This window comes from Carcharhinus amblyrhynchos, chromosome 3, assembly GCF_965287045.1.
Source record: "Carcharhinus amblyrhynchos chromosome 3, sCarAmb.v2.hapA, whole genome shotgun sequence".
NCBI lineage: Eukaryota > Metazoa > Chordata > Chondrichthyes > Carcharhiniformes > Carcharhinidae > Carcharhinus > Carcharhinus amblyrhynchos.
In genome coordinates, this window is record NC_137326.1 from 58,043,612 (window position 1) to 58,058,447 (window position 14,836).

The following is a 14,836-nucleotide window of genomic DNA, read 5'->3' on the forward strand; positions in this document are numbered from 1 at the left end:
GGAGATGTTTTCAGCTTTCAAATATTTCATTGGTGGATATTTCTACTCATCCCATATAGAATGACAGTCAAGTTGTGTGATAAATCAGGGGCAATAGATGGACCGAGAAAGGTGCTGGTGAGGTAGATTTCTATACTGACTGCTGCCAGATAGAAGGTTGGGTGCTGGCACCAAACAGCAGATGCTGGTACGGGGGAATAAAGTGATCGTGGCTGTTTAGGAGAGCAGGAGCAGAAGAGGAATCAGGGTTGGTTATAGGACATGGGTCCTGCACACACATCATAGGAACAAAAAAGTAAGAATAAGTAATTTGGCCTGTCATGTCTGTTCCCCCCTTCAATGGGATAATGACTAATCATCTATCTCAATTGACACTTTCCTGCACTATCCCCCATCCAGGGCATCCAGAAATTTATCAATTTCTGTCTTGAACATGTTCAATGATTAAATGGTCTGCCCTTTTGTTGGAGACACAGTCTTGTGGGCCTTGTGTAGCCAGGGGAAACATCCAGCCTGTCCACATTTAGCCTGCCTGAAATGCTGTAAACTGCTAGGCTATGGACCAGAAGCTGGAAAATGGGATTGAAATGAGGAGCCAATTTATTTTTTCTCTTTTTCGGCTAGTTAAAGAAACTTGTGAAGGAGCACATCTATCTCCAGTTGGAGAGGCAAAGCTTGATCAGGGATAGTCAGCATGGCTTCATCAGAGGGAGGTCACTCCTAACAAATTTGAATCAAATTTTTGAGGAAGTGACCAGACGTGTAGATGAGGATAGTGTAGTTGATGTGGTTTATATGGATTCCAGCAAAGCCTTTGACAAGATCCCACATGGGGGACTTGTAAAGAAGGTAAATTCACATGGGATACAGAGTAATTTGATAAAGTGGATTCAAAATAAGCTCAATTGTAGGATACAAAGGGTGATAGCAGAAGATTACTTTAGTGACTGGAAGCCAGTGTCTAGTAGCATACTACAGGGATCGTGTTGGGGCCCTTATTATTCGTCATTTATATAAATAACATTGATGCTACAGTGGGGGGTAGGATTAATAAATTTGCAGAAGACTCAAAGATTGGAGGGGTGGTTAACTGAGAGGTGGAGTGTTTTGTGCTACAAGGAGATATAGACGGAATGGTAAAATGGGCAGATGGCTGGCAGATGGAATTTAACTCTGAAAAATGTCACATGATACACTTTGGAAGGAAAAATTTGACAAGAAAGTATTCAATGAATGGTAGGGCACTAGGAAATTCTGTGGAACAAAGGGGTCTTGGCGTTTGCCCACTGATCTCTTAAAGTGGAAGAGCATGTTCACAGGTGATGAAAAAGGCATATGTGATGCTTGCCTTCATCAGTCAAGGCATAGATTACAAAAGCAGGCAATTCATATTAGAGTTGTGTAGAACATTATTGGAAAGATGTGATTGCACTGAGGGGGTGCAAAATAGATTCATCAGGATGCTGCCTGAGATAGGACATTTAAATTATGAAGAGAGGTTGGATAGGGTTGGGTTGTTTTCGTTGGAGCGGGGAAGACTGAGGGGCAACCTGATCAAGATAGACAAGATTATGAGAGACATGGACAGAGTGATAAGGATCAGTGTTCCCCTGAGTTGAAGGGTCAGTCACCAGGAGACTTAGGTTCAAGGTGAGGGGCAAGAGATTTAGGGGGGCTGTGAGGAAAAACCTTTTAACTCAGAGGGTAGTAATGGTCTGGAATGCGCTGCAAGGGAGGGTAGGGGAGGTGGGTTGCTTCACATCCTTTAAAAAGTATCCAGATGAGCACTTAGCACATTATAACATTCAAGACTATGGGCCAAATGCTGGCAGAATGGAATTAGTGGGAGATCAGATGTTTCTAATGTGTTGGTGCGAACCTGATGAGCTGAAAGGCTTCTTCTATGCTGTATGATTTTATGATTTCATGTACACGATGGGCTGAATGGCCTCTTTCTGAATCCGCCTATCATGTTGTAAGTTTCAATTAGATCACCTGTCGCTCTTCAAAACACTAGAGAATACAGGCCTTGTTTCTTCAATCTCTCCTCATAAAACAATCCTGCCATCCCAGCGATTACTCTAGTGAACTTTGGTGCAGTCCCTTCACAGCAAGTTCACCCTATTCAGCTCCTAGTTTGAATTTAGGGGATTTCGTGCACTCTCCCTTTATCTCATTTGTTGGGGTGGGTCCTGTCCTCAGCAGCCAAGGCCCTGCATTGTCAATCCACAATTTGGGTGAGATTTCTCTGCCCCGTTCTCCACCAAACTGATTGTGGTTTGCCAAAAGTTAATGAATGGCTGGGTAAAAAAATCCCAATGGTTTGAAACAAAATCTGGATGACCCTTCATCAGCTCTGACAGTCATTCAGATTCAAAATATTGGCTCTACTCTCTCTCCACAGATGCTGAGGATTTTTTATTCATTTGTGGGACATGGGCATTGCTGGTTGGCCAGTATTTATGGCCATTCCCTAGTTGCTCTCGAGAAGGTGATAGTGAGCATCTTCTTGAATCACTGCAGTCCATGTTCTGTGGGTTGGGCCACAATGCATCGGGTAGAGGGGGGGAGGTGGAATTCCAGGATTTTGTCCCAGTGACTATGAATGAACAACAATTTATTTCCAAATCAAGATGCTGAGTGGGTTGGAGGGGAACTTGCAAGTGGTAGTGTTCCCATATATCTGCTGCCTTTGTCCCTCTAGATTGAAGCGGTTGTGGGTTTGGAAGGCGCTGTCTAAAGATATTTGGTGAATTGTTGCGGTGCATCTTGTAGATAACACACCATTGCTACTGGTGTTGGAGGGAATGAATGTTTGTGGCTGATGTGCCAATCAAGCGGGCTGCTTTGTCCTGGATGGTGTTGAACTTCTTCAGTTGTTGGAGTTGCACCCATCCAGGCAAGTGGGGAGTCATCCCACACACTCCTGACTTGTGCCTTGTAGATAGTGGACAGGTTTTGGGGAGTCAGGAGGTGAGTTACTCAGTGTTTCCCCAGCATTTTCCGTTTTTGTTTCAGGTTCCAGCAGCTGCAGTATTTTGCCTTTAAAGAAGTGAAATGTTAGAAATACTCAGCTGGTTAGGCAGCATCTGTGGAGGCAAAAGCAAAGTTAACATTTGACCTTTCATCAGAACTTGGTATTTTGGCTGAGCGCCCAGTGCCTGAAGAAGTAGAAGTCAACTGCGGCCTACCCTGGGGACCACACAACGGACACACACCCGGGGAGAGCAAGTCCGAGTCGATAGTCTTGTCCGCCAGAGGCCGGGTCAGCCTACGGATTGGTCCTTCGTCGATGAGTGACAGGATCGTACTGACAAATAGAAGTTGTCAGACGGGGCATTCTGACATTCGATTGGCTGGTGAGCAGTGACTGACGTCGGGAGGGCGGGCCTTAGTCGCAGATCCTGGCTGGTGATTGGGTAATGTCAGGAGAGGCGTGCTCCGATTGGCTGCGCGGCTCTAACTGACAGGCGGTGGGCGGGAGCTGGAGGGAGAGCGCGGCTGTGATTGGTGGATCCGGTGGCAGGGTGGAGATACCCAGGGCCGCAGCTGCAGTCCGCGCAGTCGCGGCTGCGAATGGAATGGATGTAGCGGCCGGGCCGGCTGGGAGACTGCGCTCGGTCCCGGAGACAAGCCCGCTGCGGTCGAGGGAGGAAGCCTTCGTTGTGTCAGCTATCAGGTAGGGAAGGTCCGGGCTTGAGGCCCGGCCTGTGCGCGGAGCAATGGTTTCCCTTTAAACCGAGTCCGCGCCCCTCTCCGCTCAGCCCCTGGACCGCGGCCAGAGCACCCGCTCTGATCAGCTGCCGCCCCGGCTTCAGCTCTGAGACATCCCCCTCCCTGCCTCCATCCCGGGAGTAGGCCGCCGCCGTTGCTTCAAAGTGACCTCCAGCCCGGTGCAAGTTTTGCTAACTCCCCGGATTTGAGGAGCCGGGCTGGGCCGGGAAGCGATCCCCACAACAGCCTTGGCATCGTCCAGAGTGGGTGGTCTGGCTCTCTACACACTGTTCACTCTGTGAGCAGAATCGGGAGCAAAGCACCTGAATGCAAACGTGGATTATGTTTGTACGGAGCTGTCCGTGGCTGAGGGGGAAAGTGATGGAGGAGTTTGTGCCAGGGGCTGGGTGTGGGTACCTGTGCCAGTGGGGTGGGAGGGAAGGGGGATGAGGGAGAGAGGCTGGGCTCCAGTTGGAAGGGGGGGTGGGGGGGAGAGGGAGGATGGGCTCCAGTTGGAAGGGGGGGTGGGGGGGAGAGGGAGGATGGGCTCCAGTTGGAAGGGGGGGTGGGGGGGAGAGGGAGGATGGGCTCCAGTTGGAAGGGGGGGTGGGGGGGAGAGGGAGGATGGGCTCCAGTTGGAAGGGGGGGTGGGGGGGAGAGGGAGGATGGGCTCCAGTTGGAAGGGGGGGTGGGGGGGAGAGGGAGGATGGGCTCCAGTTGGAAGGGGGGGTGGGGGGGAGAGGGAGGATGGGCTCCAGTTGGAAGGGGGGGTGGGGGGGAGAGGGAGGATGGGCTCCAGTTGGAAGGGGGGGTGGGGGGGAGAGGGAGGATGGGCTCCAGTTGGAAGGGGGGGTGGGGGGGAGAGGGAGGATGGGCTCCAGTTGGAAGGGGGGGTGGGGGGGAGAGGGAGGATGGGCTCCAGTTGGAAGGGGGGGTGGGGGGGAGAGGGAGGATGGGCTCCAGTTGGAAGGGGGGGTGGGGGGGAGAGGGAGGATGGGCTCCAGTTGGAAGGGGGGGTGGGGGGGAGAGGGAGGATGGGCTCCAGTTGGAAGGGGGGGTGGGGGGGAGAGGGAGGATGGGCTCCAGTTGGAAGGGGGGGTGGGGGGGAGAGGGAGGATGGGCTCCAGTTGGAAGGGGGGGTGGGGGGGAGAGGGAGGATGGGCTCCAGTTGGAAGGGGGGGGTGGGGGGGAGAGGGAGGATGGGCTCCAGTTGGAAGGGGGGGGAGGGTGGCAGAGGGAGGATGGGCTCCAGTTGGAAGGGGGGGTGGGGGGGAGAGGGAGGATGGGCTCCAGTTGGAAGGGGGGGGAGGGTGGCGACTGGGCAGTCTGAGAGAGGCTGGGCACCACTTGGTGTGGGGCTGGGAGAGGCTGGGCGCCACTTGGTGGGTGGGGGGGCTGGGAGAGGCTGGGTGCCAGTGTGGGGGTGGTGGTGGGAGAGGCTGGCTGCCAGTGGGACGGATGGGTGGGTAGGGGGTGGAGTGGGTGGGGGCTAGAGGCTGGGTGCCAGTGGGTAGTGGGAGGGGGTTCCTGTGGGGAGTTGGCATCTTTGCCTGGGGTGGGGGGAGCAGCTGGGGGGAGTTGCCTGTGGCAGATGGCGGTGGGGGGGGAGGGTTGCCTGTGGCAGATTGGTTGGTGGTGGGGTAGGTGGTGGGGGAGGGTTGCCTGTGGCAGGTGGGGGAGGGGCTGGTGGGGGGGTTGCCTGTGGCAGGTGGGGGAGGGGCTGGTGGGGGGGTTGCCTGTGGCGGTCGGGGGGGGGGGGGTTGCCTGTGGCGGTCGGGGGGGGGGGTTGCCTGTGGCGGTCGGTGGGGGGGGGTTGCCTGTGGCGGTCGGGGGGGGCGGGGGGGGGTTGCCTGTGGCAGTTGGTGGTGTGGGGGGGGGTTGCCTGTGCCAGTTGGGGGGGTGGGTGGGGAGGAGGGGGAGTGCTTTCCTGTGCCACTCAGGGGGTGGGTGGGGGGGAGGGGTTGCCTGTGCCAGTTTGGGGGGGGGAGGAGGGGGAGGGGTTGCCTGTGCCAGTTTGGGGGGGAGGGGTTGCCTGTGCCAGTTTGGGGTGGGGGGGGAGGAGGGGGAGGGGTTGCCTGTGCCAGTTTGGGGGGGGGGAAGGAGTTGCCTGTGCCAGTTTGGGAGGGGGAGGGGTTGCCTGTGCCAATTCGGGGGGGGGGGGGGGCGGTGGGAGGAGGGGTTGCCTGTGCCAGTTGGGGTGGGGGAGGAGGGGGTTGCCTGTGCCTGTGGGGGAGTGGGGGCGTGTGTGGGGAGGAGGGGGGTTGCCTGTGCCACTGGGGGGGGGGGGAGGAGGGGGGGTTGCCTGTGCCAGTTGGGGAGGGGGCTGTTGCCTGGGCTGGTGGGGAGGAGGGGTTGGTTGCCTGGGCCAATTCAGAGGTAAGAGTGGGTGCCTGTGCCATGGGGGTGGGGTGTTGGTGTGTGCATCTGGGAATGGGTGATTGTGCTTAGCAGTGGGTATAATGTATGGCTTGGTGACCCTGCCAGTAGGAGTGGTGTGGGCATCTCCTCTTAGCAGTGAGACCGTATTGGGGGGTGTTTGTGCATCTGCACCGGGTGGGGTGCATCTACTGTTGTCACTGCTGAATGGGTGGATTGGATATCTCAGGCTGGCATTGTGTGGGGTGCTGGTGGCAGATGGGAACTGGGTGGTGTCATCTATGCCTTTTAGCAGGTGGGGCGAGGGCAATTGCTGTCAATGCCACGTTTGTAGTCTCAAGGTGTTGGTGGCTAGGCTGGGTAGTAGGGTATTCTAAGTTATGAATTGCTCCTGGCACCGGACTGGATTGTGACAAGTGGCATTTCTCAGGGGTCAGTGCTTGGCCCTTTGCTGTTTGTAATATATATGAATGATTTGGAGGAAAATGTAACTGGCTTGATTAGTAAGTTTGCGGACGACACAAAGGTTGGTGGAATTGCGGATAGCAATGCGGACTGTCAGAGGATACAGCAGGATATAGATGAGTTGGAGATTTTGGGTGGAGAGATGGCAGATGGCGTTTAATCCGTACAAATGTGAGGTAATGCATTTTGGAAGGTCTAATACAGAGAGGAAGTATACAGTAAATGTCAGAACCCTTGAGTATTCTTGAGTCGTGGTTGCAGAAATTTGGTTTGTTCTCACTGGAACAATGGAGGTTGAGGGGCAACTTGATAAAAGTCTACAAGATTGAGGGGCATGGACACAGTGGATAGCCAGAAGCTTTTTCCCAGGGTGGAAGAGTCAATTACTTGGGGGTGTAGGTTTAAAGGAGATGTATGCACCAAGTCTTTTACAGAAGGTGGTGGGTGCCTGGAACTAGCTGCTGGGATAGGTGGTGGAAGTGACTTTTAAGGGGCGTCTTGAAAAGGAACAGAATAGAGGGGTTTTAGTTCAGTCAGGCAGCATGGTCGGTGCAGGCTTGGAGGACCGAAGAGTCTGTTCCTGTGCTGTAATTTTCTTTGTTCAAGAATGGGTTTTGTGATCCATTAAAATTGGTGTTTGGTTGCCTCTATTGTAATGGTACCAACATGCTAAAGAAACCCAGTGACAACTGTTAGATAAGCAATACACTTGTACTGTTTAACTGACCCCCTAAAGATTACCCTAGTTAATTAATTATCGATTTATTTCTTTCTCTTAGAGTACTAGTGAAAACATGGAACTTTTGAAAGTGTTTCTCACATCTTAAAGGCTCATTTTGAAGATTGTGCTGGGGGTTTGCAGGGCAAGATTAGACTGAATGTCCTATTTCTTGCTGTAGCAGGTCCAGCAATTGAAGCTGCACAATCACTGCTGTTATTTTCTTGCAATTAGACATTCAATCCAATTTGATCAGCCAATGTTAAAGCAGAGAATTGTCATGAGTTGTACCGTGTGAACTAAAAAGGAGCAGCCTCTTGTTAAAAACAATTGGTTAAAATAATCTAGATCCTATATTGTTAGAGGTAACAAGGATTCTTTGGAAAATCTGAAACAAAAATGAAATGCTTGAAAATCTCAGCAGGTCTGATAGCATCTGTGGAGAAAGAAACCCTTCATCAGCTGCTTTGGATCTGCTTAAACTGAAGGGATTTAACAAAGTATCCAACAGGTGCTGGCTGAAAGCTCTGAACACTGCACGCTAGACAATTAACTGGAGCGAACTGAGCAGCTAATGTTTTACCATGCTGTAGATTTACAGCTGAAAATTTAACACTCCTGCTCTTCCACAGATGCTGACTAACCACCTGAGTATTCTCAGCATTTAGTGTAGGAGTTACTAATATTGATTTGTTAAGGGAGGAAGGTAGTTTAACAGGGTTTGTGATTCTCCTTGTAGGAGGAGAGAGACTCTTCGTAATTGTCTGTGTCAAGCTGTATTGTACCATTGGTGTTGAAGCATTTCATAGTCAATTCCTTTGAACCTGGCAACCAGTGTGTGCGCAATGAGGCCCTGTAAACAGCAGTGTGATAGTCACCAAGTAATCTATTTTAAAGGCCTTAGTGGAGGGATAGATATTGACTAGAAGAAATATCCTCATGCTGTGGAATCTTTATCATCCAGACTTGGCAAAAAGACTGCGTCTTAGTGCCGCACTCCATTAATTATCATGTGGCCGACTTGCAGTTGAGCCATGGCAAATTGCTCATTTAAATGAAGAATCTGTTGGAGGACGAGCCTTTAATTGGTGGAGCCCATTATATGGAGGTTGAACTGAGCTGTTTGTGTCTGTCACATACTGTCTTTGCTTTCCCACCCTCCACAGTAACCCCCAGTACTGTATGCAAGTTGTGGATAAGTGGGTAGCTTTTTTGTGTGGGGAGTTGAGTGGAGGTGGGCTGTGCTAGCTCATATCAGCATCTTTTGGATGATAGATTGCAAGTGGAGGTTTTGGTGTGAAAATGATGCATGTGTTTTTTGCTGATGTAGTTTGGAGCCTGTCCATGTTAAGTCCTAGTGTTGTGTGTTAAATCTGTTTTTTGTGTATCATTTGAGATACCAACTATCTCTCAATGAGATTACTCCTGTCAGTCTCCATTGAAAAACCTTGGATGTTTTGTTTCAATAGAAGTTAAGAATGTGAAATTTTGATACTGTATCCAGTTCTATGAGGTACTTTTGCTGAGCTCCTCTGTATAGACATTGTAGAATTCCTCCAGCTCACACCCTCCAAGGACTCAGCTTCTCCGACTGTTTGCAGCAATACTTCTTCGTTGTCTAGGCCTGAAACTCCTCCACCTGTCTCCCATTTTAAGAATCTCCTTTTTAAATCTACATTTCTGACTAAGGTTTGGATTCTCTGTCCAGATTTCTACTTCTGAGTATGCTTCTGTGAAGTGCATTGGGGTGTTATATGTGGTTTGTAATATAGAAAAATATTGAATAGATTCTGATTTGTTGACATTGGGAGTGTCTTATTGAGGAAGTTATTGCACAGGATTTGTTTTGAAGAGAACTCCTCTGGAAGAGAAGTTAACGTGGGAAAGCATAAATCTCTCTGGGATTAATAAGGATGAATGCTATATCTAGAGGTGTTGATGGAAAGTGTAACGGGCACATCTGCCTTTTTCTTGATACCTACCATGCTCTCCTGTACTAAAGAATACAGTGTTTACAGAAAAATATACTTAGTGTGCTGTGACATAGTGTCAGAAGCTTCTCTGCTGATGCTGTTGGTTAATGTGTTCTGAATGCTATTTGGTCCTTACTGAAAGACCTGGATAATATCCAGACTTGGGCTACCAATTGGCAAGTAACATTTGTGCCAGGCAATGATCATCGCTCCCTGACATTGTGACATTACCATCACTGAATTCCCTACTATCAACATCCTAGCATTGAGATCCTGTGGCGAATAACTTCCCAAAGCCTGTTCACTGTCTACAAGGCACAAGATTGTGATGGTGTATCCTCCCCTTGCCTAGATCAGTGCAGCCTTAATCACACTGAAGGAGCTCGACATCATTGAGGGCAAAACACACTCCTTTGATACGCACCTTGAACATTCACTCCATCTGCACGGATGCACAGTAGCAGCTGTGTGTACCACCTACAAGATGCACTACAGGAACTCACCAAGCCTCCTTAACACCTTCCAAACCGATGACAACTATCTAGAAGGACAAGGTCAACAAACCTATATGGAAACACCACCACCTGGAAGTTCCTCTCCAAGCCGCACATCACCCTGACTTGTTCCTCCACTGTTGCTGAAGCAAAATCCTGGAACCCATTAACAGCGCTGTGGCTGTACCTATACTACAGCTCACCACCTTCTCAAAGACAATTTGAGTTGGGCAGTAAATGTTGGTCCAGCCAGTGATGTCACATCCCATGATTGAATAAACAAAAGTAATGGTATTTGCATGAAGTTCCTTTCCTGGGCACTAAGGTAGAGAGCAGCCAGGGTATGAACACCAGTGGGTGATCCTGTAAGTATTCTCCTGTTGATTCTCTCCTTTCAATTTTATTTGGCTTGTGATTGTAAAGCACCTTAGGCTGAGTACGTTTGGCTGAAATTCTGCTGGGTACAGGCCTGTCATGGTGGTGGAGAAGAGTGATGGGAGAAATTTTGAGATCTTGTTTATCATTTAAAATGTTTGGCTTTGCTCCACTGTAAGAAGTCTCTCAACAACAGGTTTATTTGGTAGCAAAAGCCACTCGCTTTTGGAGGCTGCTCCTTCGCCAGGCAAGTGGGAGTTCTGTTCACAAAATCAGCACATCTTGCCGGATCATTGACACTGATGCCATCATCTCACGTGAGAACACCATCCACCAGGTACACGGCACATACTCTTGCAACTCGGCCGATGTTGTCTACCTGATACACTGCAGGAAAGGATGTCCTGAGGCATGGTACATTGGGGAGACCACGCAGATGCTACGTCAACGGATGGATGAATGAATACTACTTGACAATCACCAGGCAAGAATGTTCTCTTCCTGTTGGGGAGAATTTCAGCCATCATAGACTTTCAGCCTCTGATCTTCAGGTAAGCGCTCTCCAAGGTGGCCTTCGCAACTTGATAAGAGTCACTGAGCAGAGACTGATAGCCAAGTTCTGCGCACATGAGGATGGCCTCAACTGGGATCTTGGGTTCATGTCACACTATCTGTAAACCCCCACAAATTGCCTGGGCTTGCAAAATCTCACTAACTGTTCTGGCTGGAGACAATACACATTTCTTTTATCTGTGTTTAATCCTCTCTCCACTCACATTGTCTGTACCTTTTTAAAACTTGATTACCTGTAAAGACTCACATTCCAACTATCATTTTGTAAATTGAGTTTGTGTTTTTATATGCCGAGTTTGTGTTTTTATATGCCCTGTTTGTGAACGGAAGTCCCACTTATCTGACGAAGGAGCAGCGCTCCGAAAGCTAGTGGCTTTTGCTACCAAATAAACCTGTTGGACTTTAACCTGGTATTGTGAGACTTCTTATTGTGTTTTGCCCCAGTCCAACGCTGGCATCTCCACACCTTTGCTCCAGTATAGCATTCTTGAGAATAGGATTAGGCCATTTGGCCCCTTTACCAGTTCTGTCATTCAACTAGATCATAACTGATAATTCCATCCCATTTACTCCATACTATATTGCTTAATCCCCATTATCACGTGGAAATGTTTTCTGATTTCAACCTTAAACAATAGCTCTAATTTTAAAATTTTGCGTCATTGTTCTGGATTCCCCGCTTGAGCAATAGTTTCACTGCATCTGATTTTAAAAAAAATCAGATCGTTTACATACTTGAACTACAAGCCAAGTTTATGCTACTTGTTCTTGTGATTCATCTCTTTAAACTCTGGCATCTATATGGTAAATATGCTCCAGGTGATTTCCTGTTACTGTCTGGGTGTTAGGAAGGCAGTGATCTTTCTAATGTGTGGTTAGTATTCCTGGAATAAAAATCAAAATTTTGGAATTATGGAGCATATCAGGCTAGATCTGCTGAGAAAGAAACAGTTAACATTTGCCAGAACTGGAAAATGTATAGAAGCACAGTGGTTAGGGCGGCTGCTTCACAGCTCCAGGGACCTGGGTTGATTCCCAGCTCAGTCACTGTCTGTGTGGCGTTTGCACGTTCTCCTCGTGTCTGCATGGGTTTCTTCCAGGTACTCTGGTTTCCTCCCACAGTAAAAAGTCTGACAACACCATCATTCCTCCCACAGTCCAAAGATGTGCAGGTTAGGTTGATTGGCCATGCTAAATTGCCCCTTAGTGCCCTAAGATGCATGGGTTTGAGGGATTAGCAGGTAAAATATGGGGGTCTGGCCTGGGTGGGATTGTACTTGGCGCAGACTTGATGGGCCGAAGGGCCTCTTTCTGCACTGTAGGGTTCTGTGATTCTATGTTCTATGATCTGCTACTTGGAAGCAGGTCACGATGGGAAATTGATGAACTCCACATTGAATCCAGAATACTTCAAAATTCCAAATGAAAGATTTGACGTTGTTCCTCAACTTTAAGTTTCAGTAGAACATTGTAGGAGGTAAAGGTCAGAGTGGAATGGATTACTAAATTGGCAAGTGACTGACAGCAGCAGCACAGGGCCATGCTTGTGGGCTGAAGTGTAAATTGGCTTCACTGTTATTCCACACTTGCGCAGAGTGACCATGTCATTTTGTTCAAAGCCGTGAAGCAAAACAACCACAGAGGTGGTCCTTGAGCATGGTGACAACAGAAATGTGCCCACTAGTTCCAGGAAGGGCAAGTGGGTGAATGGGGTGGCCAAGTGTTCCTGGGCTGTCAGTGCTACACTTCTCTTTCAAAGAGTTGACCTTGGTGCACTGGGTTAAATGGCCTCTTGTGTTTGTATCATTCTGAAGCCCCCTCGATTAGGAAAATAGGAATTAGGATAAATTCCACATCATTATACTCGCGCACGCAGTATTCAAACCACCCCCCTCCCCCCCCATGCAATCACTTTTCAACAGAAACTACAACTACAGAGTATATTGTCATGGAAACGATCCATATGACAAGTTCAAGAAAAAAAGCAAAACGAAATATTGTGGTATTATCTGCTGTAATCTCTCCAAATATTACTTATATTATCTGCTCTGCAGCACATTGCCAAATCTCTCAATATTGAACCAATATCTCCTCACTTGTCCTCTACATACCAAGGCTGGAAGTGTAAGCTGGGCAAGACAACCCATTGAATGTCAATAACACACCTTGCTACAAATTAACATTGAGACTGTAGCTTGGGGCACAGCAGCAGCAAAGTTGAAAACGGGAGAAAAGTTTAATGAGTTAGTTTAGATGCAAGATTTTGAGGTAAGGAATTCCAAAGTTTTCCTCAGTCCTCCTAAAATGTCTAACACTATCAGGAAGGATATTCTATGGTTTGAGATTCACTTGCTCATCTGAAAGGAAAAATTTTTTTTTTTTTGGTGCAGGTTACTGCAGACAATGGCCTTCCATGTATCTTGTTTCCATCCATTTATAACCATCAGGTTTCATAACTGGTTTGAACTGAAAATGTTTGACTAACCTTTTACAATAGGTCTGTTACTGAAGGGGGCGCGAGTCCCATGATTGGCAGTGGCCTCCTGACCTTGTCCATTCTTGGCGTGTGAACCAGGTCAAAAACCAGTGGTCAGTTGGACTGAGCTGTGGATTAGTGTGCATCATGGCTCAATGTACTGAGAGGTGGGATTCGCTTGTTACTGCGCTAGGTCCTGGAGTGCAGGCTAAGTATAAAAGAGAGAGGTGTGTTTTAACTGATGTAGTTAAGATGATTAAAGAAGTTAAACTATTTTCTCTGGTGCAAAGAGTCTTAAAATTAGAGTTAGACTAAGTGGTCAGGAAGCATGTCCTTACACAGTTTGATGGAAATCTAGAACACTCTTTCTCCCAAAAGGCTGTAAATACAGCATTTGGAGATTTTGAGACTGGGATTGCTGCATTATTAAGCATGGGTATCTGGATATGAGCAAAAGTGAATTAATGGAGTTGGGATACAGATCAACCATGATTTAGTTGAATACTAGAGCAGGCTCAAGGGGCTGAACAGCCGCCTATTCCTTTGTGCCTAGACATACCTGGCAGTAGATGAAATTCGTTCAGCTTTCACTTTCAGGATCACCTTACCATTGTTTTACAAGGCAATATTTCATAATCCATTAACTACATAACAGGTGCTTTTCAAGGACTCTGGCAAAGAGATTGGCTGGATAATGAAAGCAAGAAATGAAGAATGAGTACCAGTCAGAGATGGGGCTCGTATGTTACTTCCCAAAAGCAAATATGGCTGACATTTTCTTGGCAAGCGCTGAGAGTGGACTGAAGAACAGTTCATTCTGACCTTTAGGATGAAGGATAGTTTTAAGAGCTTCAATCTTGCACTACAATTACACTTGAGTGCAATGCAGTACACAACGAGCTTTATTGCATCTAGCTTGTACCCCATGGGTGAACTGCATGAAGTCAAGACAAATGATTTTTCCCTGTAGATTATAATGGTCTTTGTGCCTCGCTTATACTGGTGCAACATTTTTGGACCAGTGCGGGGTATAGCGGGAGTTGCAACACGCTCTCAATTGGAAACCGGATGACTTTTTTTTTATACATGCCTGTCTAGAACATTTGCATAGAGCTCTGCTCAATGATTCTGATTAGGTGGCTTTCTCAACATCAGACATTCAACAGGTGGCCTGATGTTTTCAGTGATGCAAGATCCCAATCCAGATACATTTGTATCTCCAGAACAACTCTGAATTCCTAATTAATTTCCACTTCAGGTTGAATCACCAATACCAAATGTAGTCATCAGGTGAAGTTGATGCATGGATAGGGGACATTGGATTTTGGGTGTAATTCAATCTCTATTTTAATGACATGTTATTTTACAAAGGAGTGTTAATCGAGGTAATGGTTACAGTATAAACCCAGAGTCTGGGAGATACAGCACATACAGCAAGAGGATGTATAATTGCAGCATGACAAGTTTACCTGGACATTTCCCATTATAAATGTAGACATAGGGCAGTTTTAATGGTGACAACAACAGAGTATGGTTTATTGAAAATGTGAGATCGCTGTGTGACTGTTATTGTTTGGCGTGTGACAGGAAGAATTAAAGAGCAACAATGCAACTTTAACTTGAGTCTGTAGCTATCTGAAGCAATACAAAGCAGAGATTTTCTCACCCAGAC

General features: G+C 47.9%; 1 protein-coding gene across 2 annotated transcripts in view; it reads left to right on the forward strand.

Moving 5' to 3' along the window:
• The first annotated feature begins 3,545 nt into the window (after nucleotides 1–3,545).
• The window catches only part of dag1 (dystroglycan 1), a 103,883-nt gene continuing 92,592 nt past the window's right edge, over nucleotides 3,546–14,836 (forward strand). The window contains exon 1 of one of the 2 annotated variants that reach the window (XM_080184312.1): nucleotides 3,546–3,679. The gene's annotated coding sequence lies outside the window, so the exon portion shown is untranslated. The remainder of the gene's footprint in view (nucleotides 3,680–14,836) is intronic. The other variant, XM_080184319.1, reaches the window with a different exon arrangement.